This window comes from Mobula birostris, chromosome 12, assembly GCF_030028105.1.
Source record: "Mobula birostris isolate sMobBir1 chromosome 12, sMobBir1.hap1, whole genome shotgun sequence".
NCBI lineage: Eukaryota > Metazoa > Chordata > Chondrichthyes > Myliobatiformes > Myliobatidae > Mobula > Mobula birostris.
The window spans coordinates 71,098,753-71,124,445 of record NC_092381.1 but is presented as its reverse complement, the minus strand read 5'-3'; the positions used below and the strand labels follow the sequence as shown (position 1 = coordinate 71,124,445).

At 39.2% G+C, this 25,693-nt stretch overlaps 1 protein-coding gene across 2 annotated transcripts in view; it reads left to right on the top strand.

Annotated features, from left to right (window-relative positions):
* Nucleotides 1–25,693, top strand: part of glis1a (GLIS family zinc finger 1a) — a 379,333-nt gene that overhangs the window by 40,394 nt on the left and 313,246 nt on the right. Inside the window, exon 1 of one of the 2 annotated variants that reach the window (XM_072274052.1) lies at nt 7,226–7,270. The exons of the other annotated variant lie outside the window; for it this stretch is intronic. The gene's annotated coding sequence lies outside the window, so the exon portion shown is untranslated. Of the gene's footprint in view, nt 1–7,225; nt 7,271–25,693 lie in introns of those variants that run through there. 2 annotated transcript variants of the gene reach the window in all.

Sequence of the window (25,693 nt, the reverse complement as noted above, 5' to 3'; positions counted from 1 at the left end):
CGAACACCTTGAACCTCGGGGCCCATCCCGCTGCCCAGCTTACAGCATCACATCTCCTCTCTCTGCCCCCATCTGCCTTCTGCCTCAACGCCCGTGAAAAACAATAGCTTACAGTCACACAAGAAAGAATAACATCTATCCCAATTGGTTTATTCCTTCTCTTGTCAATAATATAACCCAAGCAAGCAGAGAGAGAGAACTCCTTACATCGCAGTTATTATTACAGAAAAGCCATTTTCATTATAACATAACAAAGAAGCCATTTTGTTAGCCTTTGCAGTAACATAAAAGAAGAAACTCCTTACAGGAATCACTGGGCTTCTCTCTGTTTTGGGCTGGTCATATCTATCTTAACTTTAGTCTTGATGTTCTGCTGTCAAAACATTGGCATTATGAGTCTTAACCCTGGAAATCCAACATGGCCAAGCATGGTTTTTTAATCAATTCCTATGCTTTTTGTCTTTTCTAATTTAGTAATGATAATTTCTTAGAGCTCCCTTTCATTGTCTGCCGATCTATATTCAACTGTGAACCAGATATGCCACCTCTTGAAAAGCCTCACATCCTGTATCCTGGTACATAAAGCCACAAGAAATAACAGTGGGAGACTTTTGTTCCAATATCACTTTTCTGCCCATTAAACAAATTTCATCGAGATGTAGCAAACAGAAGAGAAGAGTGGTTACTGGACAAGCAAGACAAAGCGGTATGATAATACAAGAGGCAGGAACCTCTTTGTTCCCATGCCACCACAGCTCCTAACCAATAATCCGTCTCAATTGGAGTGCTGCATTGCTAGCTCAAGGAAGGATTTACATTCTGCAGCCCATTTTGGTCGGGGTAGGCAGTACCTGTATTTATTTCCAACTTGTTCATTGCTGGGTTACCCAACAGCTTTAAACCATCACGGCTTGTTAGATTATGCAGCATTTACACTACCTTAGAGCAAGTGTTGTAGATTGTGTATCAGGCCCCCCAAAACTTCAGGTTTTGGGATTTTAGCAATACTGACAAATTGTTGATCCCCTTCAAGAATATAAATAATTTATTTAAATAATCCCCCCCAATTTGTTTAAAGTCTTTGAAGCTCACTGCTCTCTTGCTTGTACATCTTTTCCCAGCTCCATTGTCTCCGTCACCTGCAATGAGAAGATGCCAATTATGCTGGATAGGATTTTGGAATTTCATTCTGAGATCTCTTTTTCATAAACACGAGTTTCTGCAGATGCTGAAAATACAACAAATGAAGGGTCTCACTCTGAAATGTCAACTGTTTATTCCTCTCCATAGATGCTGCCTGACCTGCTGAGTTCTTTCAGCATTTTGTTTGTATCTTCTTCAATACTTTCTCAGTTTATTTTACAGATAACAAAATGCCAAATTGTGACAAAAAATCTTTTCGACAATCTACCTGCCCAAGTGGGGAAAGCTTTTTAAACCATGAATTTTGTATCCTCTATTAATGAATACAATGTTCATGTGCTCCTTTACCATGAAGCATTTCTGTAAATCAATAGGATAAACAGATACTATTCAGCATGAAAGACGTGAAGGGAAATGTTCTAGTGGGAAATCTGCGGCATGCTACCACCCACACTGGACCCCCTACAATTTGCCTACCGACACAACCGATCGACAGATGACGCAATAGCCACAGCTCTACACACTGTCCTTACACACCTGGAGAAGAGTGATGCTTATGTGAGAATGCTGTTCTTGGATAACAGTTCAGCATTCAACACCTTAATTCCCTCCAGGCTCGACAAGAAGCTCAGAGACCTTGGCCTTCACCCTGCCTTGTGTAGCTGGATCCTGGACTTCATGTCAGATCGGCGGCAGGTGGCAAGAGTGGGCTCCTTCACCTCTGTCCCTCTGACTCTCAACACAGGTATCCCTCAGGGCTGTGTACTAAACCCCCTCCTTTATTCTCTGTATACCCATGACTATGTCACCACCCAGAGCTCCAATCTGCTAATTAAATTTGCTGATGACAGTACATTGATTGGCCTTATCTCAAATAATAACGAGGCAGCCTACAGAGTAGTAGTCATCACCCTGACGTAGTGGTGTCAAGAAAACAACCTCTCCCTAAATGTCTCAAGAACAAAGGAGCTGGTTGTGGATTACAGGAAGAATGGAGACAGGCTAGCCCCTATTGACATCAATGGATCTGGGGTTGAGAGGGTGAACAGCTTTAAGTTCCTTAGCATAAACATCACTGAGGATCTCACGTGGTCTGTACAAACTGGCTGTGTGGTGGAAAAGGCACAACAGCGCCTCTTTCACCTCAGCTGGTTGAAGAAATTTGGTCTGGCCCCCCAAATCCTAAGAAATTTCTACAGGGGCACAATCGAGAGCATCCTGACTGGCTGCATCACTGCCTGGTATGGGAACTGTACTTCCCTCAATCACAGGACTCTGCAGAGAGTGGTGCGGACAGCCCAGCGCATCTATAGATGTACACTTCCCACTATCCAGGACATTTACAAAGACAGGAGTGTAAAAAAGGGTCCGAAGGATTATTGTGGACCCAAGTCACCCCAACCACAAACTGTTCCAGCTGCTTCCATCCGGGAAAGGGTATCGCAGCATAAAAGCCAGGACCAACAGGCTCCAGGATAGCTTCTTTCACCAGGCTGTCAGACTGCTTAATTCATGCTGACACAACTGAAATTTCTATGTTATATTGACTATCCTATTGTACATACTATTTATCATCAATTACCATAAATTGCACATTTAGATGGAGACGTAATGTAAAGATTTTTACTCATCTTTTTATGAAGGATGGAAGTAATAAAGTCAATTCAATTCAATTAGTCCTGGTGCTAAAGTGATGGATCAGAGCACAGCATATTTCCTACCAAGAGAATGACGAGTTGCCTTCATCAGCTAATTTAATATGTTCAGATTTCTGAATATATCAGAAAAGGTTCCTAGCCAATATTGGGTTGGAAGCTTGCCTGGGAACATGTGGGAAACTGATATTACAGTGTGGGAAAACTCATAAGCAAAGTAGCAAATTAAAGATACCTGGGAATAGAGATCTGTATAGCTCTTGTAAAGGCTATGATGATGAAGGTACTTTTTTTAGTGTGTATTTTCCAAATGTTGGATGGAGCAACGTCTTTGCTGCAAATATAGTAGTCTGAGAGAGTCTGTGCAGTGTACAGCTTTGATGTATGATGGGATTAGCTTGCTGCAGAGGAAGAGGCTGAACTGTGCCATTCCCAGAATCTGCAAATCTGGGAAAGCCATAAAACTCCAGAGACATGAGTTCAATCCCAACCTTAGGTGTAATTTCTGTGAGAGTTTAGGATTCATAGAGCATAGAAGAGTATAGCAGAGGAACAGGCCCTTCTTCCAATAATGTCTGTTCCAACTATGATGCCATTTTGAACTAATTCCACCCTGGCATAATATAGATCTACATACATATAGATCTACATACCTCCAGCTCCCCCCTGCCCACCTATTCATGTATCTGCCTAAATGCTTCTTGAATGTTGGGATCATGTGTTTCCACCATCTCCATTGGTGACATATTCCAGGCTCCACCCACTTCCTCTGTACACAAAAATATGCCTCACAAATCTCCTCTAAACTTTACCCCTTTCATCTATGCTTTCTAGTATTTGACTTTTCCACCCTGGAGAAGAGATACTCACTACTTCCTCTATCCTTTGTCTCATAATTTTATATACTTCTATCAAGTCACCTCTTAGTCTCTGATACTGCAGAGAAAACAGTCCAACTTTGCCCAACCTCTCTGTATTGCTAATATTCTCTAATCCAGAAACATGCTGGTGAATCTCTTCTGCAGCTTCTCCAAAGCTTCCACATCCTTCCTATACTGCAGTGACCAGAACTGCACACGATAGTCTAAATGAGGTCTAACCAAAGCTTTATGCAACTGTAGTATGTCTTAATAACTTTTATGCAATGCCCTGACGTGTAAGTATACCTTGCTTACCATCCTATTGATTTGTGTTTCCACATTCAGGGAGCTGTAGACTTACATTCTATGATCTTTCTGTACATCAATGTGCCAAAGGGTCGTACTACTTATTGTATACTCTCCTCTTATATTTGACCTTTCAAAGTGCAGCACCTCATACTTGTCAGGATTAAACTCCATCTGTCATTTTTTTTCTTGTTAATATTTCTAACTTTTCTATTCCTGCTGTATCCTTTGAAAACTTCCTCACTATTCTGTACTCTTTCAATTTTTGTGTTATCTGCACACTTATAAATCAGCCCACCTGCATTTTTGTGTAAAGGTCCCAGTACTGCAGCTGTACAAGGCCTTGGTGAGACCACACCTGGAGTATTGTGTGCAGTTTTGGTCCCCCAATCTGAGGAAAGACATTCTTGCCATAGAGGGAGTACAAAGATGGTTCACCAGATTCATTCCTGGGATGGCAGGGCTTTCATATGATGAAAGACTGGATCGACTAGGCTTATATTCACTGGAATTTAGAAGATTGAGGGGGGGATCTGATTGAAACATATAAAATCCTAAAGGGATTGGACAGGCTAGATGCAGGAAGATTGTTCCCAATGTTGGGGAAGTCCAGAACGAGGGGTCACAGTTTGAGGATAAAGGGGAAGCCTTTTAGGACCGAGATGAGGGAAAACTTCTTCACACAGAGAGTGGTGAATCTGTGGAATTCTGTGCCACAGGAAACAGTTGAGGCCAGTTCATTGGCTATATTTAAGAGGGAGTTAGATATGGCCCTTGTGGCTAAAGGGATCAGGGCGTATGGAGGGAAGGCTGGTACAGGGTTCTGAGTTGGATGGTCAGCCACAATCATACTGAATGGTGGTGCAGGCTCGAAGGGCCGAATGGCCTAGTCCTGCACCTATTTTCTATGTTTCTACTGATTCCTGCAGAACAGCCCTAGTCACAGCCCTCCAGTTAGAATAACACACTACAACCGTTACCCCGTCTTCTATGGGCAAGCCAATTTTGAATCCAATCTACCATGTCTCAATGGTTCCAAAGGAAAATCATATTCAATTAACTTATAAGAATGTTTCCATAATGGAACTGAATGGTCAACAGGGAAATAGTTGTTGTGGTGTTCATGGATTTTCCAAAAACATTAGTAAGGTGCTTCATAGATGGCTTTTGCCTAGACTGAAGGATATGAACTGGAAGCTGCAGTAAGAGAATGGAAAGAAAACTGGCTAAGTGACAGTTGTTTTTCATACTGAAGAGAAGCAGTAGCTTTTCTCCTGAAGTCACTGCTAGGATCACTGGATCTTCTTAGTGTGATATTGATGACTTACAAATTGTAGATGACACAAACTTCCTGTACTTTGTGAAGGGCACTGCACCTCACTTCCAGTTAAAGCCGTAATGCTTGTTGAGTTGGAATAAGTGTTACTGCTTTTGGACACAGAATCCATCCTCTTTAAGATTCCTTCTGTCCTAGGGAATGATTGCAAAACCTCCTATGGAAGAGAAATTTGTCTCCCTTGCTATACTGTATATACAGCCTCGCTCTTATTTCATTCAACAAATATAAACTTAACAAGTAGGAGCAGGAGCGGAGAAACCCATTAGGGTCCTTGAGCTGGTTTCACCATGTATGGAGTCCTCTTTCTTTTTCAACGCATTTAACCCATGATTCCTCTGTGGATCAAAAATCTGTCTCAGCCTCAAATATAATTATCAACTTTTCTTCTGCGTGCATGGATATGTAGTGTTTACAGAGAGAAAAAGCCACTCTTTCTTTCTGTTTTACATGGACATCCCTCTATTACGAGTATATGGCTCCTCATTCTAAATTTGTTCAGCAAGGTAGCATTCCCTCAGCAATGATTTTTGTCAAATCCCTTTCAGAAACTTACATGTTTCAGTAAGGTGGTCTCTTACACTTCTAAACTGCAGAGAGTATAGGCCCTGATTTACTCAATCAGTCCTTTGCCTTCATTTCAGCTCTCTTCAATGCCTCTTTAGCAATTACTGAAATAAAGAAGCAATTTCTTCCTACCTTTGCATTCAACCTCTTGTGCAAAGGACCGATATCCCATTACTTGCTAGTTTAGCAAGTAATTATTAAAGGAAATGTTGGTCTTATTTATCTCATAATGTGCCTTTCTATTCTTCTTACCAACTGTCCTAATTCTGCACATTATACCCAATGGGTAGTCATTTTGGCAGATCACTAAATCTGTCCAGTTAACTTGGTAGTCATTTTTGAATCACCATAGTCTATTTTCCTATTTATCTAGGTGTTGTTTGCAAACATACATGCAATTCTCTTGTCCCCTTCATCTAAGTCATTAATGGCAATTATAAATTGCTCGGCACTAATCCCTGTGGTACCCGTTATAATTTGCCAATCTGAAAATGTACCATTCCTTTCAGACTTTTTTTCTATCAGTTAACCAGTCCTTCTATCCATTATGTAAAGGAAGTACTTTAAACAACTGGGGAAAAAAGTTGTTCAGTAAGATGCTGAAATAGAAATTGGTAACTAAATATATTTATAAAACTCAGTCTCTAAAATTAAGTATCTTTAAATAACTATTCAGATGAAGCAACAGATAGGGAGACTGCGTTGCCCTTTTGATTCCTCTCTTCCGTGTGCCATCTACAGGAGGATGGTTGAGTGAGTAGTTCAAGAGTAAATAGCTGAACACCCATACAGGCCCAAACATTCATTCCTGAACTTACCAGAATTTTACTTGGACTCCAGTGGTTTAAATTTCAAGAAAAGATTCTACAAGTTAAGGTTTAATTTCCTGGAATTTGGAAAGTTGAAGGGTGACCTTAAGTGAATTATTCAAGATGTTAAGGGGAACTAGTGGTGAAAATGGAAAGAAACTATCTCAGCTACTTTAGGACTGGGGGCATAGTCTAAAAATTGAAGACATATTTTTCATGAATGAAATTAGGAAGCTGTTCTAAATGGAAATGTAGTAAGAAGTCTGGAACTCTCTCAGTAAAGGTAATTGGTGCTGGGTCCATTGTTAGTTTCATTTGCAGTTTGTAGTAACCATGGTTTTGAGATTTGGTCAACCTCCACTATGTTTTATGTTTCTGGTATTGTCTGTTTATGTAACATTCGCGCAATATTCTTGATTTTCAGAGGAAATTGAGGTGTAGAGGATGACAATCATATATTCCAATTCAAAAACCTCATTACATGCTGTCCTTCATTTCTACTGTCCCAGGAAACTCATCTCTGATGTGTTCAGGAAGAGAGGGGATACAATTGGTGAGGATCTGCAGTGCTCTTCAAATATCTTTGGTTTCATGGTGAGCTATCAGCACAAGTAAATTTGTTCCATAATTTCTATATATTAATTGAGATTTCAAAAGAACAAATCTTTCAGTTCTTCATATGTTAGGAATATTTGTTTCTTGTCAGATGTGTGGTTGTGGATGAAACTTGTGGATGGATATTCATTTCATCGGAGGAATGGCAAAAATTTAAGACTTCAACTTGGTTGTTTTTTCTTAAGACTTTATTTTCTTTCTCTAAATCGCAGTTTAATCAGGTTTTCTTCACTGATAGTAAAAATATTAATGCAAATTTTGTCCGTCTTTAGCAGGGTTGATATCCAAACTGTAAAGAGAGTCTAGACATTCTGTCATGTAACATGAGAAATATATAAATAGGTATGCAGAATAATCTTTAGATTCGAAGAAGGATGAAAACTTGTGTTAACGAGTTCCAGGAGAGGCAGCCAGCTGAAAATTTCCCTGTTCTGTCCCGAAGATGTTGTTCTGTGTTGGAATGGGCTTTAAGGTGCTGGCTGCCCATCAACCACTTACTCAAGTCTCAGAGAAAGTTACCATGTCATTCAAACATGAGGGGCAAAAACATAGTTACACAATTAGGTCCAGTCCACATTTACAGTGAGTGTACAAACAGAAATCATTCATTATTAGGTGTTCGAGAAAGCCACTTGGCCGATCAAACCTTCTCTGCTATTCAATATGATCAATGATTGATCTACCCCAGGTATCACCCTTTCTGTGCCTATTCCCCAAGCCCTCACTGCACTGATTTTCAAAATATACTTACTTACCCTTTCAATGTCCCCAATGACATAACCTACTCAGCCTTCCAGGTTAGTGAATTTCCAGAGTTTCAACACTCTTTTCAAGAAGAAATTCATACATAGGGCAGATTAGAAGCCTTGGTTAATTTTTTTCCTTCCACTATCTGGGTCTGCTGAAACAGTACACCTTCTCGTTGGTTAGCATCAACTACTTCATGAATGGAAGATGGCTACCTCCTGACTTTTGCAGCTCAGAACCATACCATACTTACCCACTGAACATGCAAGACCTTTGCAGGGTTCTATTAGTCAGAGATTTTAACTTCCCTGCCATTTGCAGGACTACCCAGAATCCTAAAGGCCTGGATGAGATGGAATTTGTGAAATATGTCCAGAAAATTTTACTGAGTCACTATTTAGAGGGTTCTACTCGGGAGTAGGGCCCACTACATATTGACTCGGCAGTACTGGTCCTTCTCTTAGCAAACAAGGAGGGCAAGTAACTGAAGTGGCAGTCAAGGAGCTCTTTGGTTCTAGTGACCATATTTCTATTAGTTTTAAGTTAATGATGGAAAAGGAAAGGACAGATACACAGATTAAGGATAAAACTGGATTACGGCTAAACTGGAATAGGGCTAATTTTGAGAAAATTAGGTAGGATCAAGCCTGCTTGAAGGAAAAGGAACAAGGCAAGTAAGAGTGTGTTAGCAGCTGTCCAGGACCAGCATGCTCCTGTTAGAGTGAAGGGTGAACTTGGCAAATTTAGGGAACCTTGGCTGATAAGAGAGTTTGAGGCTCTGGACAAGAAAAAAAACGGAACTATACCATAGAAGAAGCTTACCCAGCTCATCCCTAGAACTCCTAAGCTTAAGGAGGTCCAGAGATGAGTGAATTGCTGGAATCCCTTGAAAAGATGAAGAATAATGTTGAGGGAAATAGGAGGGCAAAGAAAGGGTATGAGATGGATCTGGCAAGTAGCGTTAGGAAAATCCCAAGAGATTTTCTCCAGCTATATTAAGAACTTCTATAGCTATATTAAGAGTGAAAGGAGACGATAGCTCACTTTAGAGATCTTGTGCCGCAGGAGATTCTTGGGATTGTTAATGAATATTTCTCCTCCATATTTACTGAGAAGAAAATCATGGTTGCTCAGGAAATAAGGGAAACAAGTGGTAAGGTTTTGGAAGAAATTTGTATTACTGGGGAGGAGGTATTTGTAGCCTTACAGTGCATTGAGATGAATAAATCCCCATTGCCTGAGTCACTGCATTCCCACCACTGTCTGTAAAGAGTTTGTATATTCTCCCTGTGACCACCTGAATTTCCTCCGAGTGCTTGGGTTTCCTCCCACAGTCCAACGATGTAGCACTTGGTAGGTTACTTGGTCAATGCAAATTGTGCCATGATTAAGCTAGGGTTAAATCTGGGGTTGCTCAAAGGACTGGACAGGTCTATTCCATTATATAAGAAGGGTAGCAAGGACAAGTTAGGGAACTGCAGGCTAGTCAGCCTGACATCACTGGTGGGTAAGTTATTGGACGGGATTCTGAGGGACAGGTTCTACCAGCATTTAGATTGATAGAGTCTGTTTAGGAAGAGTCAGCATAGCTTTGTACTTGGAAAGTTGTGTTTAATGAACCTCTTAGAACTCTTTGAGGAGGTGACCAAAAAAGTAGATGGGGATAATACAATTATTGTCTATTTGGACCTTCATCAAGGTCCCATGTGGTAAACTGCTCTACGAAGTTAGGTCCCATGGAATTCAGGAAGAGCTAGTTTAGGTGGATTCAAAATTGCTTCATTGGTAGGAAGGGTGGTGGTTCCTTGGAATGTAAGCTGGTGACTAGTGATGTGCAGGAGGGGACCAGTGTTGGGACCCTTGTTATTCATTATTTATATAAATGATTTAGATAAGAATGTACAAGGCTTGGTCAGTAAGTTTGTAGATGACATGAAATTACGAGGTGTTGTTCATAGTGAAAAGAAGGTTATAGATTACGGGAGATCTTGATCACTTTAAGGAGTGGGTTGAGGATTGGCCACTGGATTTCAATGTGGGTAAGTGTGAAGTGATGCATTTTGGAAAGTCAAACCAATGTAGGATTTATATGATGAATGGTTTGGCACTAGGCCTTCGCCAGTTACAGCATTGTATAGGAGTCGGGACATTGTGTTTTGCACAGAGTGTGGAGAGCATATGAAGTGAGCTGGCAGTGGTTGAGGCAGGTTACAGTAGTATCATTTAAGAAGCATTTGGATAGGTGGAGGGGTGGATCTTAGAGATATGTGGGATAAACACAGGAAATTGGGACTAACCAGGTGGGCACAGCACCATTGTCAGCATAGACTTGCTGGGCTGAAGGGTCTGCGTCATAGCTTCATTGCTCTGACTCTGTGATTGCTTTTGGTTCAATTTTTAAACATTAGTAATGTGAAATATCGTATTTGTCACTTTACAGTAGCTCTTTTTCCCTCTTTTAATTTCATATTGAGTCAGTTGTGGTTTTGTTGGCAGGCATCAGAAGGCTTGAGCTGTGAGTCCTACTCCTGAGAGCTGGGTAGAAAATCTAGGCTGAAACTTTGGTTCAGTATAAGGGAATAATGCACAGTTAAGGATATTCTCTTTTAGATGAGATATTAAATGCAGCCACATCTGCTCTTTCAGTAGCAGTGTAATATTTAAGCAAAATGCGATGGAACTTTTCCTGGCGAATGTTTACTCCTTGATCAACATTTTTAAAAGGGCTTGCTAAGTTATTATCACATTGCCGTTTGTGGGAGTTTGTTTGTAATGTTTCTCCCACAGAAATACTTAGCTGGCTGTAAAGTGCTTTGGGAGGGCCCGAGAAAGACTATATAGCGGTATGTTTAATGGGTGTTGACGCTTTTCTCTTTATTAGGATTTAACCTTGTAAATCCATGTTTTAGGCTGATGAATGTTAGCGAAAAGCTGGTAGTGATGAGGTGAGTACCTTAACTTGGGTAAACTTCATTCAAGTGATGGGGTTACTGTTTATACACCATCTTTCTGTAGCATAAAGATGAGGGGCTAATGCATCCAGCCCATTTCCTTAGCACATCAGCGCTCAGCTGCTGAGCTCAGTGATGAATCCAGCAGTGGAACAGGAGGGTCCCAAGTGCTGCCATCTGACTTCTAGCTCCTCTCAGATTTCTGCTTTTGGCCAAGTTCTGCTGTGGCTGGATCACCTAAGAGTTAGGGATTCCTGAATTGTCAGTCAGCTTGATTCAGCCCATAATTTACACAGGGGTGCAATACGCAATAATGAAATGTGGCCACTCTGAATGGTGTCCGAGAGAAATGTGAGTGGATTCAGACGGCACTTCAGTGGTGTATAAAGTGCATTTTGCCAGCCATCAGAAATGTGTGAATTCACTACTTTGCGATCAGCATCCATTAAAATGCTGCGGTGGGTTGGAACATTCTTGCTAGTGGTCCTCTAGTAAAATGCAATTTGGGATTAACGGGCAAGACTGCTTTGCATGGTGGTGAGTTAACATAACCAGTTTGTAATGGAAATCAGCCCAAGTACAGATTTAAAAACATATGTTAAAATTATCATTCTAAACAAATCTGTCATTAAAAAAATTACAGATGAGCAGAAGTATAAGCAACAGAGAGTATTGCATGAAAGATGCCAATTTAGATAAAATGATGACATGATCTATAATTGAGCACATTTGTATTTTAAGACTTCTCGCTCTCCAACCTGGCTGGATTTGACTTGCATTTTAAAATAGTCTTTGTGTACGAGTTAGTGAAGGAAATGCACATGTCTGTTTATAATTTTCTTTGTATCTGCTCTTAGAAGGCCTGTCGTTAAGAAATTATTAGCTAAAGTAATTGTGTAATGCTCAGCTTTCGATGTTGTGTAATGGAAAAGTTTTGTATACATTTAATTAGATTGCAAAGGTCAGTTGTAAATTGAAATTAAACAGGCTCAGACTTGTACAAATGATTTGGAGCATGCCAGAGTATTTTTTAAAATGAGAAATAAGATGATTCTTGGAGCAGTGAATTTTTGTAAAATAACCAGGTCAAAGAGCACACATGTCTTTTGTTTTATGGCTTCTCAAATATAATATTTGCAGAGTTGGATTTATGGCACAACTTTTGTTTATCAGTCCATAATTTTCCATGTGAAACTGCTAAGAAATGAATGCAGCTTTATCCTTCTGTGCCCTCTGTTGTGTAACCTGGAAAGAGAAGTTCAAGAAAAAGAAATTAAAGCCGTTTAAGATGCATAGAAAAAGAAATGATGATTTGAGGTTCGGTCATTAACTAGTGCTTAAGTATATCTGTAGAGTATTATTGACTCTGCTTTCAGTCTGTACTGAGTGAGCTAATCCCAAATAGACAGCACTTTTCCTGCCTGAAAAGCCTGATATGTATATTTGTCTGGTCATAATTGGATTGCTGGTTATAGATGCTTGCTGAGTGCAAGTTGCCAGCTGCAGTACAAGGATTATAACAATGATTTCACATCCAAGTGCTTTATTTATTGTAAACTGCTTCGGGATATTAAGAGGTCGCTAAAAGCATAATGCAAACAGAAGTCTTTTTTCTGTTATAATATGTGGATAACTAGACCACAGGCATGCTAGTCAGAAGATTGTCTGTCTATAGTGGGCACAGAATGTCACATACCTATAATATTAGGCACATCCCATAAAGCATAACCTATCATTTCCCATTAATATGTGATCTTATACACTCGAGAAGGTACACGTTAGTTGATATGTATAAAGAAAGAAACTGCATCTATATTGCTTCAAAAGGTGATGCTTCGAAAAGGCAGCATCCATAATAAGGACCCCAACACCCAGGGCAAACCATCTTCTCATCAGGGAGGAAGTGCAAGGAGACTGAAGGCACACACTCAACTTTTAAGGAACACATTCTTCCCCTTCACCATCAGATTTTTGAACAGTCCATGAAACTATCTCATCATTTTTGCTCTTTTTGCACGACTTATTTATTTTCTACATTTATTGTAATTTATAGTGTTTTTATATACTGCCCATTATTGCTATCTTAAAACAACAAATTATACAGCATATGTCAGGGCTACTCTTTCATAGCCTCAGCAACCTTCATGGACGGCAAACTATTTTTGAAATGTAGTCATTTTTGCATTGTAGGTGAGCATGGTAAATTTATATACTGAGGTTCCACAGACAGAACTGAGAAAAAATGTTTTTAGTGGTGTTGATTGAAGGGTTAATGGTCTTTAGATAATGTCATGGAATCTTTTGCACCTGCTTGAATAGTGTTTCAGTTCAATAGGGATACACCTGAATACAGACACTTGAGGGTGAGTTTAAATTAATTGTGGATTTTAATTCACACTTGGTCTGGTTTTGTTTAGAGATACAGCGTGGGGTAGGTCCTTCCAGCCCAGCAACACCTAACAAACCATGATTTAACTCTACCCTAATCACAGGATAATTTACAATGACCAATTAACTTTCCCTGGTATGTCTTTGGGCTGTGGGGGGTGGGGGGTGGCTGAAACTGGAGTGCCCGCACATTCTATGGGAGGACGTACAGAAACTCCTTACAGAGGGCAATGAAATTGAACTCCGATGCCTCGAGCTATAATATGGTTTCAGTAACCGCTGCACTACCATGGCATCCATGGTCGCTCCATGATAGTTCTTCATGGTAATTCCAATTCTTTAAGGGGAAAAAATGAATGTTGGGCTTTCTGCCCTGCTAACATTGTCCTCAGTTAAATCATAGGAGCAAGTTCCAGTTGTTGGAGCTGGGTACGTGGTTTTGTGACTACGAAGGGAGAAATTCTTAAAAAGTATATTCTCGGTTTAAAAACTTTATTGCCATGATGCAGAGGGTGGTTGATATATGGAATGAGCATCCAGAGAAAGCTGTAGAGTTTAAAAGACATGTTAGGCAGGGATATGGAACAAACACAGGCAGATGAGACTAGTTCTGATAGACAACTTGGTTGGCATGGACAAGTTGGGTTGAAGGTTCTGTTTCTGTACTGTTATGACTCTGAGTCCACTGGAATAATTGAAACCCAATACATGGCCTTAGTTTTGATGATCACTGAGGATGCCTGAACAAATCTCACAGATTTAATGCAATTTGTCCTATTGTTATTCTGATTTGCTTTGTACCCATTTTAAACCCAGAAGAGAACCATGACACACACCAGTTTACATTTTAGTGTTCATTATTTGGGCAGCTGCGATGAATTATGGAAATTACTTCAGAGAGAATGTAGTGATACAGAGAGTACAAAGGAGTTGGAATAACTTCAGTAAATTTCACATTTGTGAAGATTTGTAACACAGATAGAGGGAGGTTGAATCTCTCTGCCAGACCCCCATGTTTTTGGCAAAATTAAAAACCCTTGAAAGATCTTTGTAAGGGGTTGAAGGAGGGTGGGCTGCTAGGGTAAAGTAATTGTAATTTATTTTGATGGGCAATGTCTTGTCTGTGGCCTCTGTTCATAAGAGTCACACTACGAAGATCTTATGTGGTATTCCATGGTGGATGTTACAGCTGAGCCCAATAACATCTCCATGTAATATCATCTACATGCACAGTTAACAGCAGGATCTATTGAAAAGTAATCAGAAGTACAAACCTTGAATTTTAGTTTTAAACCCTACTTCAGGTCCTTGCATATTAATATGGTTTAGTTACAACTGCATTTGATCTTAAGGATGAGTATTCAAGGAAATGGTTTTGAGTGCCAGGAGGTGTTCACTAAAGGTACGTTGATAATATTTTCTCAGTTGCTTTGTAATGGCATTTTTATGTCTGTTTAATTACAAAAGAACATAAGAAAATCATTAATTTATCAAGATTGGTACATTGCTTTGGAAAAGGAACTACCATGTACCATTGATACCCAGACATCAAGATTCAACATGTTGCTCTGTGAGAGGATGTACATCATAACAGAAGTCTACATGAGAGGCAGATTATTTATAGTCAAACTTAATTGTGCAAGAGGCTGATGAAATGCTCACACCCCTCTGTATGACAGAACTTAGCTTCGATTGAAGATGTATGGAATTGAGTTATTTTCCACTATAATTTGGATGAAAATTTTACGACGCTCTTGAGTCCTAATATTACTGCAGTCAAATTCTCAAGTTTCAACTCATGGAATTTTACAGTTTAGAGGCAGTAACCATTAAAACTGACATTTATGACAGACTTTGTCACACAGTAGTTTTTTCTTTTGAGTATGGGCCACCTTTTTGGGATCCAAAACAAAGTTTTTGTTTCAAACACTGATGTTGGTTCATTATGGGTTGTGATGTGTATATAGTATGAGTGTGTTGCACTCCAGCCTTGCAGACATTGATTTCCATTACGTGTGATAAACATTTGATGAGTCATTGCTTTGATTTATAACTTTTCTGCCTGTGGTTCAGTGGTAGAGTGCACCATCCAATGTGGTTCATAGTTGTAAGGATCAGGAAAATCTGTGGTTTGATCACTTGTCTATGTGTTGATCTCAGGTTGTAGGGACATTATAACTGGTCTCAGTGTTCCTTGGGTGGGAATTGAGTCCCTGCAAGATGATGCAAGAGAACACTTAAGAAGGATATCAAGAGGGCTAAAAGAGGACATGAGGTTGCTCTAGCAGACAAGGTGAAGGAGACTCCTAAGGGCTTCTACAGATATATTGTGAGTTAAAGGATAGCAAAGGACAAAATTGGCCCTTTAGAAGATCAGAGTGGTAATCTGTGCTTGGAGCTAAAAGAGATGGGGGAGATCTTAAATATAATTTTTGCATCTCGATTTATTCGGGAGAGGGACAATGCAGTCTATAGATGTGAGAAAATGCAGCCGTGATACAGAACCCCATACAGATTACAAAGGCTGAGGTGTTTTTTGCTGTCTTGAGGCAAATTCGGACAGATAAATCCCCAGGGCTTGACAAAGCTGGTGCAGAAGCTTTAGAAGAGATATTTAAAATATCCTTAGCCATGGGTGAGGTACCAGAGGACTGGAGGAGAGCTAATGTTGTTCTGTTGTTAAGAAAGGTTCTATGAAAAAGCCAGGTAATTATAGGCTGGTGAGCCTGACATCAGTAGTAGAAAAGTTATTGGAAGGTATTCTGAGGGACTGGATATATATATTTGAATAGGCAGGGGTAGATTAGGGATAGACAACAACATGGCTTTGGGTGTGGTAAATTGTGTCTAACCAATCTTATAGAGTTTTTTGAGAAGTTACCAGGAAACTAGATGAAGGCAAGGCAGTGGATGTTGTCAACATGGACTTCAGCAAGGCCTTTGACAAGGTACCGCATGGGAGGCTGGTCAAGAAGTTGCTTAGCATTCGAGATGTGATAGTAAATTAGATTAGACATTGGCTTTGCGGAAGAAGCCAGAGAGTGATTGTAGATGGTTGCCTCTCTGATTGGAGGCCGGTGACTAGTGGTGTGCCACGGGTATCGGTGCTGAGTCCATTGTTGTTTGTCATCTATATGAACAATTGGACAGCTATATAGACAGGAAAGGAATGGAGGGTTATGGACTGAGTGCAGGTCAGTGGGACTAGGTGAGAGTAAGAGATCAGCACGGACTAGAAGGGCTGAGATGGCCTGTTTCTGTGCTGTAATTGTTATATGGTTATAAGTGTGAGGTGTGCACTTTGGGAGGACCAACCAGGGTAGATCTTGCACAGTGAGCAGTAGGGCACTGAGGAATGCAGTAGAACAAAGGGATCTGGGAAGACAGATTCATAATCCCTTGAAACTGGATCACAATTAGATTGGGTCCTAAAGAAAGCTCTTGGAACATTGGCCTTTATAAATCAATGTATTGAGTACAGCAGATGGGTGTGTTGGTGAGGCTTACTTTGGAGTATTGTGTGTAGTTTTGGTCACCTACCTACGGGAAAGGTGCAAATAAAATTGGAAAGAGTGCAGAGAAAATTTTCAAGAGTGTTGCCAGGACTTGAAGACTTGAGTTATATAGAAGGGTTGACTAGGTTAAGACTTTTTCTCTAGAACGTAGAAGGTTGAGGGGAGCTTTGATACACGTATACAAAATTTTAAGGAGTATATATAGGGTAAATGCAAGCATGCTTTTTCCACTGAGGTTGGGTGAGACTGCAACTAGAGTTCATGGGTTAAGGTTGGAAGGTGAAATATTTAAGGGGAAGATGAGGGGAACTTCTTCACTCAGAGAAAGGTGAGAGTGTGGAACAAGCTGCTAGCACAAATGGTTAATGAGGAGATTAATCTCAATACTTAAGAGAAATTTGGATAGGTACATGGATGAAAGGGGTATGGAGGGCTATGTTCCGGATGCAGGTCGATGGGACTAGACAGATTTATTGTTCAGCACAGACTAGATGAGCCAAAGGGCCTTTTCTGGGCTATCATGTTCTATGAGTCTATGACTCCTGATTATTGGTCACAACCTTATTAAGGATATTTAGGTATTACTGTCAAAAGTGATGCTGTGTTCATGCTCACATCTGTAGTGGGACAACTTATTTGAGATCTGGTCATGTTTATACATCACCACATTTAGGTTATATTACTGAATGTTAATAACTTGTGACAACACTATCCTGATTACAGCTGTGAATTGTCAAGGGATAGTGGGTTTTCTTGGCATTCTACATAGTGCTTGCTGAGCATTTGAAGTTTAGGGAGAAGACTATAAAAGTTGAAACAATTTCTTCAGAACCTTTTAAACTTCTAGTTGCAAATAACCATTATGTGAAATGGGATATTTCTCTATTATAACATCTTTACAGACCATATACCATTGCAAACTAAGTAATCAGATCAGTAGAGAGTTGCTGTTTTAAAAGCTGGACCAAAAACTGAAATGGTGGTATGAGTTTGAAAAGGAAAGCACAATTTTCCAGGTGAGGGCTTGACAAGAGGATGTAATTTGAAATGAAGCTGTCTTTTCCTCGGTTTGTGTCCTTTCATTAGCTGGTATCCTGTGATATTATTTGTGCTAAGATGAGAAATATCTCTTTTAGGAAATGATGCATGCTTTTAGGAAGAACAAAGTGGAATATTCTGCTACTTATGTGCACCTACTTTTTCAGTGACTTAACTTTTACCAAAAATTAAAATTGATGAGATTAGGCAGAATAATAGTTCCGACGGACTAGATGAGCTAAAGCGCCTGTTTTTGTGTTGTAGTGCTTTATGTCTCTGTCACTCTGCTGTAAACCTACAGTGTCGTTAACTTGTGGTTCATAGTAAAAAATGCTGAAAAGTTGCTCTATTTTCTTCATGTTCTTATCTTTCAGGAAACTATTGGCATATCAACTGTCTGTTTAATTCCTAAGTGATTATATTTTTGTTTAATGCAACTTATAATTGTGCAAAGTGTGAGATATCAGTGAGATCACATTTTCTGAGGAGCATAGTAGGCTAACATGAAACTCATGCCTCCAGTGCCGAGTGGATTAAAGATGCAGATAAATGACAAAATAGTGAAAGGACAGGAGAATCTGTGTAATTTTATTCTTTTGCTCTGACGAATATTCAGGTTTCATCAAAAGGGTTCTGTCATTATAAACACTAAAAATACATATTTCACATCAATATGATTAAACTTGATTGTAAACCTTGCATGTTTTAATGTCACAATCTGAATCCATGCAGAATTCATTGCAGTACCTCAATATGACTTACTGTATAAGGTTAAGTGTGTTTAATGATTATTGATTCCCTAATAATTCGGGAAATACGTAAACAAATTGATTACTACATTACGTTTACCATCCAACTCATTACACTATTTTGGAAAGAAATACTATGTCCATAAGGGACAGAAATGAGGTCTTGTGTGTCTTTACTAATAGTGTTTGATCTGCTAAGTATTTCCTGATTTATCTTTGTAAGAAAAATGCTACGGAAAGGTATTTTCTTTTGATTTTTGATTGGCATATTTTGTAAATAAATAAAATATATCTATATTTCTATATATATATAATATAGATAGATATATGTACATGATTATAAATATGTGTGTGTATGTATGTGTGTGTATATATATAATATACACACACACCCTTTTGTAACTTTGAGTCGTTGCCAGAGCTTCATTTATCTTTGACTGATTTACAGTTCAGTTTCCTTCAACATATAAATAAGTTACTTTTGAGTCATTCATACAAAAATTCAGAAGCTTTTTCTGAACAAAAAATTCTAATTGTGTCCATCTGCTTAGATAGTGAATATTGGATCAATTATAGCTAATTTCAGTTTTATTCCCTCCTGAATTCTGTACATCTGCTTTCCAGTCTGTCAGTCAGAAGCTCAGAATATACCTTGTCTCCCTAGCTCACATTCCCAAGAATACTTCTAGCAACATGCTGGCAAATCTAAGATACATTTATCAGGCTAATTCATATCATTGTTTGTGAGCTATTGCAACTGATTTCACAGCACTTGCTTGTGTGTGATTAAGTGTTAGAATCTTGCAGAAGCTGAAGAAGATGCTGTGATGTGCACATTAAATTGCAACCAGAAAGAGCAGGACAGTGAATGTTCCACGTTCATAGCAGGCAGCACCCTCCGCCACACAAAAATCCCATTGCTGAGAATCCATGTTTCTTTTTCAAATGGATGAGGTTACTTTGTATGTTTTATTGGAAGACAAAAGTACAATTCACAATCAACCCCCTAAGTGTAGCTTATTGCCAAATGCTATTGAAATAATAACTGGTAGCTTACATAGAATATGATCCTTACTTTCTAGCTGCTGGAGTGAATAGCTTGACCTGTAACAACACCAAGGGACTATATCCCAACTACTCACTTTGTTTAAGACAATCTTTTTTTTTTGTAATTTATTTTTTATTGAAGTTCATCATCAAACAAACATTTCCATAAGATGTATTTCAGATACTGTACATATATATCAGATAATCAGATTGTCACCAATCTCCACATAATATTTATCTGATGTATACACTTACAGAGAAGAGAGGAAAGAAAGAACCATCGAAAGAAGAGTGATCATGTTTGAAATGACAGCTTCTTTGTATGTCAAACTTGTTAGCTGCAGTTAAGGAGATGGGTACAAGGAGATGCTTATTAGGTGATTTTCTACACCATTGATGATGATCACACAGCCATAGTATGATGGTATAGGATTTGTTGTCTGCAGAATTCCAACTCAAATGAAGACTTTAAGCCCTCTCGTACATAAATAGCCATGAGTACTCTCATTAAAGAGAGATTATAAAGTAACGACCCAATCTTCAAAGACTAGTTTACTTCCCTGTTTATTCTCCATGGTGGGTTTAGCTGCCAAAGTTCGTTATTCAAGCCTTGGGTCCCTTCTCACTACCAAGGAGAAGATACTTCCAGCAAAAACAGTTAATGAGAAAATCTGCAGATGCTGGAAATCCAAGCAGCACACCCAAGATGCTGGAGGAACTTAGCAGGCCAGGCAGCATTTATGGAAAAGAGTAAACAGTTGACGTTTCGGGCCAAGTCCTGATACAGGACTTTTCCCATCCACCTGGCTTCACTTATCACCTTCTAGCTAGTCCTCCTTCCCCTCCCCTGAGCTTTTTATTCAGGCGTTTTTCCCCTTCCTTTCCAGCCCTGAAGAAGGGTCTTGGACTGAAGCGTCAACTGTTTATTCATTTGCATAGATGCTGCCTGACCTGCTGAGTTCCTCCTTGGTTGTAAGTGCTGCCTACTCCTTCTGCCACTGAATTCTTGCATGTGCTGTGTGTGAGGTACTCCCTACATAAGTCAGTTATAAGCTGAATTGTCACTTTATGATTAGTTGTTTGTTTATCAGGGTATGCTTGGTATTCTGATTCTCCAGGTCATTAGGAGCACAAGCTTATTCAAAAGATCAATCTGATTTCTGTATACATTATGGAATCGGACATTTTAAATTTTAATATGAAATCAATGTAAATAAAATTTTATAAGAAAGGTTAACAGAAGCTAAATTTATTGGAAATTCTTTCTCATTCTACCTTGCTGTTCAGGCCTTGCTACACAGAACTTTCCTCACCCATTCCTCCTAAGTTCCAAATATGTAGCTGCACACATTTCCTGTTTCCTGTATTTGAGTAGTGCTGTAAGCAAGAATTAGTGCACCTTTTCTCACTCTAATTCATTCTTACTAGATTTTAGACCATATTGCCTTTTGTGCCAATGGGTTCTGATATCCCTAACTCCATTTCTGTTCAACTCAGCTCAGAAGCTTTGATTATAAGACATGTTTTGGAATTAACTGTTAGGGATAATTATCAGAATTTATTGGGTTTAAACTCTAAAATTGTAAAACTTAAATAACAGTTTTCCCTTTCACCTAGGTTTCTTGATTATAAAGTAAACTCATTGCTGCCAGAATTAGTATATTACTTACAGCAGTTTACAGAATGATCATTGTTTCATGTGAGTACTCTGTCTCTCTTACTGCTCCATATTCCTGCCAATTTTTTTTGCTGGAATGGACATGAATTTAAACATAAAAGCTGTGAAATGACTAGGGACCAGCATCACATGATTGGAATATATGGACTTAAAAAGTTTGTGAGAATGTGAGGAGATGAAATTATTGGCTTCAGTGATGGCCCTGGGCCCAGGAGTCGAGACCATTCTCTTTGTCTTATGTTTAGAGTGAATTTGAAAGGACATCACAGAGGTTGTTTGGTTGGTTCATCAGTTGAACACTATGAAAAGTCAGCTAAGATGAGGAAATCTTTACCATGATCAATGCTACTTAGCTCCTACTTTTTATAATAAACTTAACCGTTGAGCAAGACAAATGCTACATACCAGTTACAGCTCATGAGACCTCAGATCTGCTCGAAATTATTATTTGAATGGCAGAAAGTAAGTAATTTCTGCTGGTTTTTTTTGTGCACTACGTAATCCAATTTAATTTAAAAAATGATATTAAATGATAATCAGGAGCTTACAGTGTGCTTTGTGAAGGAAACAATTGCTGCAATAACTCTGTGGTTGCAGCTTCCACATACTAACCTCAAGGCGATAGACGATTTTCTGGAATTCCCTATGTTACTTGCTGCCTTTTTTAATACTTTTGTTTTGTCTTCCCTTTCAGTGTCACTTTCCCTATAATACCCTTCTTTATATTTGTTTTGATTTAGGATGCTTTCTAAGGATGGTGCTAGAAAAATGCTTTATAACACCCCATGTGAGACAGGTAGTGCTGCATAAATATGCTACAGCTCTCGAGAACATAAGAAATAGAAGCAGGAGCAGGAATAGGTCGTCTTGCCCGTCGAGCCTGCTGAACCATTTGATAAGAATACGGCTGATCAGGCAGTGAACTCAACGCCACTTACCAGCCTTTTTTCCCCCATAAGCCTCAATTTCCTTGCTGTGCAAAAATCTATCTAACTGTGTCTTAAATATATTTTATGAGGTAGCCTCTAAATCTCCCCTGGGCACATAGTCTCACAGATTCACTATTCTCTGGGAAAGGCAGTTTATTCTCATCTCCATCCTAAGTCTATTCCCCTCCAACTTGAGGCTACGCCCCCTAGTTCTGGGCTCACTTATCAGTGGAAACAACTTTCCTGCTTCTATCTCTCTCACAATTTTATATTCTTCTATAAGATCTCCTCTTATTCTTCTGAATTCCAGCAAGTACAGTCCCAGGCGACTCAACCTCTCCTCATAGGTTAACTCCCTCTTCTCAAGAATCAACTTGGTGAATGTCCTCTGCACAACCCCCAAAGTCAATATATCTTTCCTCAGGTAAGGAGACCAGAAATGTGTACAGTACTCCAGGTGCAATCTCACCTGTACCATGTGCAGTTTCAGCATAACCTCCCTGCTCTTAAATTCAATTCCTCTAGTTATGAAAACCAACATTCCATTTGCCTTCTTGATAACCTGTTGCACCAACAAGCCAACCTTCTGTGATTCATGCACAAGCACTCCTAAGTCCCTCTGCACAAAAGCATGCTGCGATATTTTACCATTTAAATAATAATCTGATTTTCTATTTTTTTTCTTCCAAAGTGGATGACCTCACATTTACCAATGTTGTACTCCATCTGCTGGATTCCTGCCCACTCATTTAACCTCTCTATATCTGTTTGTAGATTCTCTGCTTCCTCTGCGTAATTTGCATTTTCACTCAACTTAGTGTAATCAGCAAATTTGGGTATGCTGAATGTCCCTTCATTAACGTACTTTGTGAGTAGTTGCGGGCCCAGCACCAGCTCCTACAGCACTCTGCTCACTCACTACTGACAGCCTAACAGAGAATCACCCATTTATCCCAATTCTCTGCCCTCTTTGGTTAACCGATCCTCTATCCATGCTAATACATGAGCCCCAACTTCATACATCCTTATCTTTTATGTAGCATCTTATCAAACTCCTTCTTGAATGCCTCTTGAATCTAGTCTTCTGGATCTTCTGGCTGTCTCTTGTGCATGTAGCTATTGCAAGGAAATGATGTAAATCTTACCAAATTCAAATCATTCACCTCCACATTTCTGTTCAAATCCTATTTAAGTGCAACATTGGCCTTTGTGATCTTTTCCAATTTCTGAGCCTCCTTGAGTTGGAAGAGAAAGAAGGAATACCAGATGATCCCGAAGTTTACTATGCCCACCTGGGTGAGCTGCATAAGGATGTGTCAGAGAGATTTTAGGATCTTCTCTGGATCCAAATTACAGATTGGGTAATAAATCTATTCCTGTATACTCGTAATGAGGAATTGACAGGAAGGATGGTGGAAGAACTGATCTTGCAACAAAATGACTTTGGACTGAAGCTGAAGTTCAAAAAATCATATGAAGACTTTTGTTTGTGGAAAGAAATCTCTGACTGCTATCCTGCACCATGGAAAAAGGTTAAGGTGTTATTTATTGGCCTTTCCAACATCATAATTAGTGGGGCATGGTTTCAGTGTAGTCACCTAACTTCTTTCAAAGCAATGAAACAGACTTTAAATCACTGAATGTGGGGATCTGAGATTCCTTCTGATTGACATTCAATCTGATGTTGAGAAGCTGATATCACTGCACCAATCCCCTATCCCTTTTCAATCCATTTGAAGGGGAAAAGCAATGAAATCGTGAATAGTTGGGCTACTAATTTATGCTCTAAAATTGTTCATGAAATAGCTTTAAATAGATGTTATTTTTTTTTTTGCATTTATTTGTCACTGCTTTGAATTTGCAGTTCCTACTTTCTTTCACTGTGCATCATAATATCTCAAGTCCTGATTATGTGACCATTGTTGCCAAGCAGACAATCTGAAGAGTATTGATAATTGCTGGGGTCAACCATCTAGTAAAGACATTGCCCAGGAGCAGACAATGGGGAAACCACTTCTGCAGAAACATTTGCCAAGAACAATCATGGTCAAGACCATGATCACCCACATCATGTAACATGGCACATAATGAATGTGCATCATAAATCAAACTTTAAAAAAATTTTTATAATATGGCTGGAAAAGCAGAGGGGCACTGGGGGTCTGGTCTGCGAGCCAAGGGGGTGGTAAACCAAAAAGATTTGTGAACCACTGATTTAAGCTGTGGTAACTAGTAAGAAGAACAGTAATAAACTTCAGGAGCATATAAACAGCCTGATTAAATGGGCATCTACTTGGCAGTGCATTTTAACAAAGAAATGTAGAGTACTACATTTAATAGAAAGAGCGAGGGAAGCCAGTGTAAACCAAAAGTTATAATGTTAAAGATGCCTAAGAAACAGAGAAGACTCTGGTGCATAAAGGAGCATAAGTAGGTGACAGGATAAATGGAAGAAAAGGCATACAGGTTTTACGTACTGAGAAAGTAAAAGAGCAAGCCCGAAACGTAGACTGTACCTCTTCCTATAGATGCTGCCTGGCCTGCTGCGTTCACCAGCAACTTTGATGTGTGTTGCTTGAATTTGCAGCATCTGCAGAATTCCTGTTGATTATATAGGCAGTGTTTCCTTCTAATGTGAAAGGATGCCATTCAGCCAGCTCAGGAATTCAGGAACGTGGAGGAGTTTTGATAGGAATATTCAAAATCATGAACAGCTTTGATAGTATACACAGGGGAAAATTATTTCTAGTGGTAGAAGGGTTGGTAACCAGCAAACACAGAATTAGAGTAATTAGGAAAGGAACCAGAGGTAACAGAAGGAGATGGGTTTTTTTTGAATACAGCCGGTTGTTATGTTCTGCAATGCCTGAACAGATAGTGAAATCAGGTTTGTTTATACCTTTCTAAAGGCATAAGGACTTAAAATAGAAAAATTTACAGGGCTCGATAAAATAATAAGAATAGTTGGATTGTTCTTTTAAAGTGCGGGCATATTGGGTCAAATTAGCCCTTTTCTTTGCTAAATTGCCTTCTGATTCTCTGATTTAAATGTTTCCATCATCATTTTACATAATTCTGAATGCCTACCGAGCACATCATGACGCTAGTTATCGTGCAATGCACACTTCGGCCCATCCTAACTTAAACTGGAGCTCTAGACTGCTACTGTAGTCATGTCGACAGGAAAACTAGGAACACAGTGTGATACTTTACTGTTTTATTTGCAATTTAAAGGAACATTTTACTGACATTGGAATTGTTTCAGAATTGACTTCATACTAGTGTAACTATTCCCTAAGAACACAGAGCATGTGAAACTTTCCAGAGAATGTAGTCCCCTTGTTTAAAAAAGGTAATAGG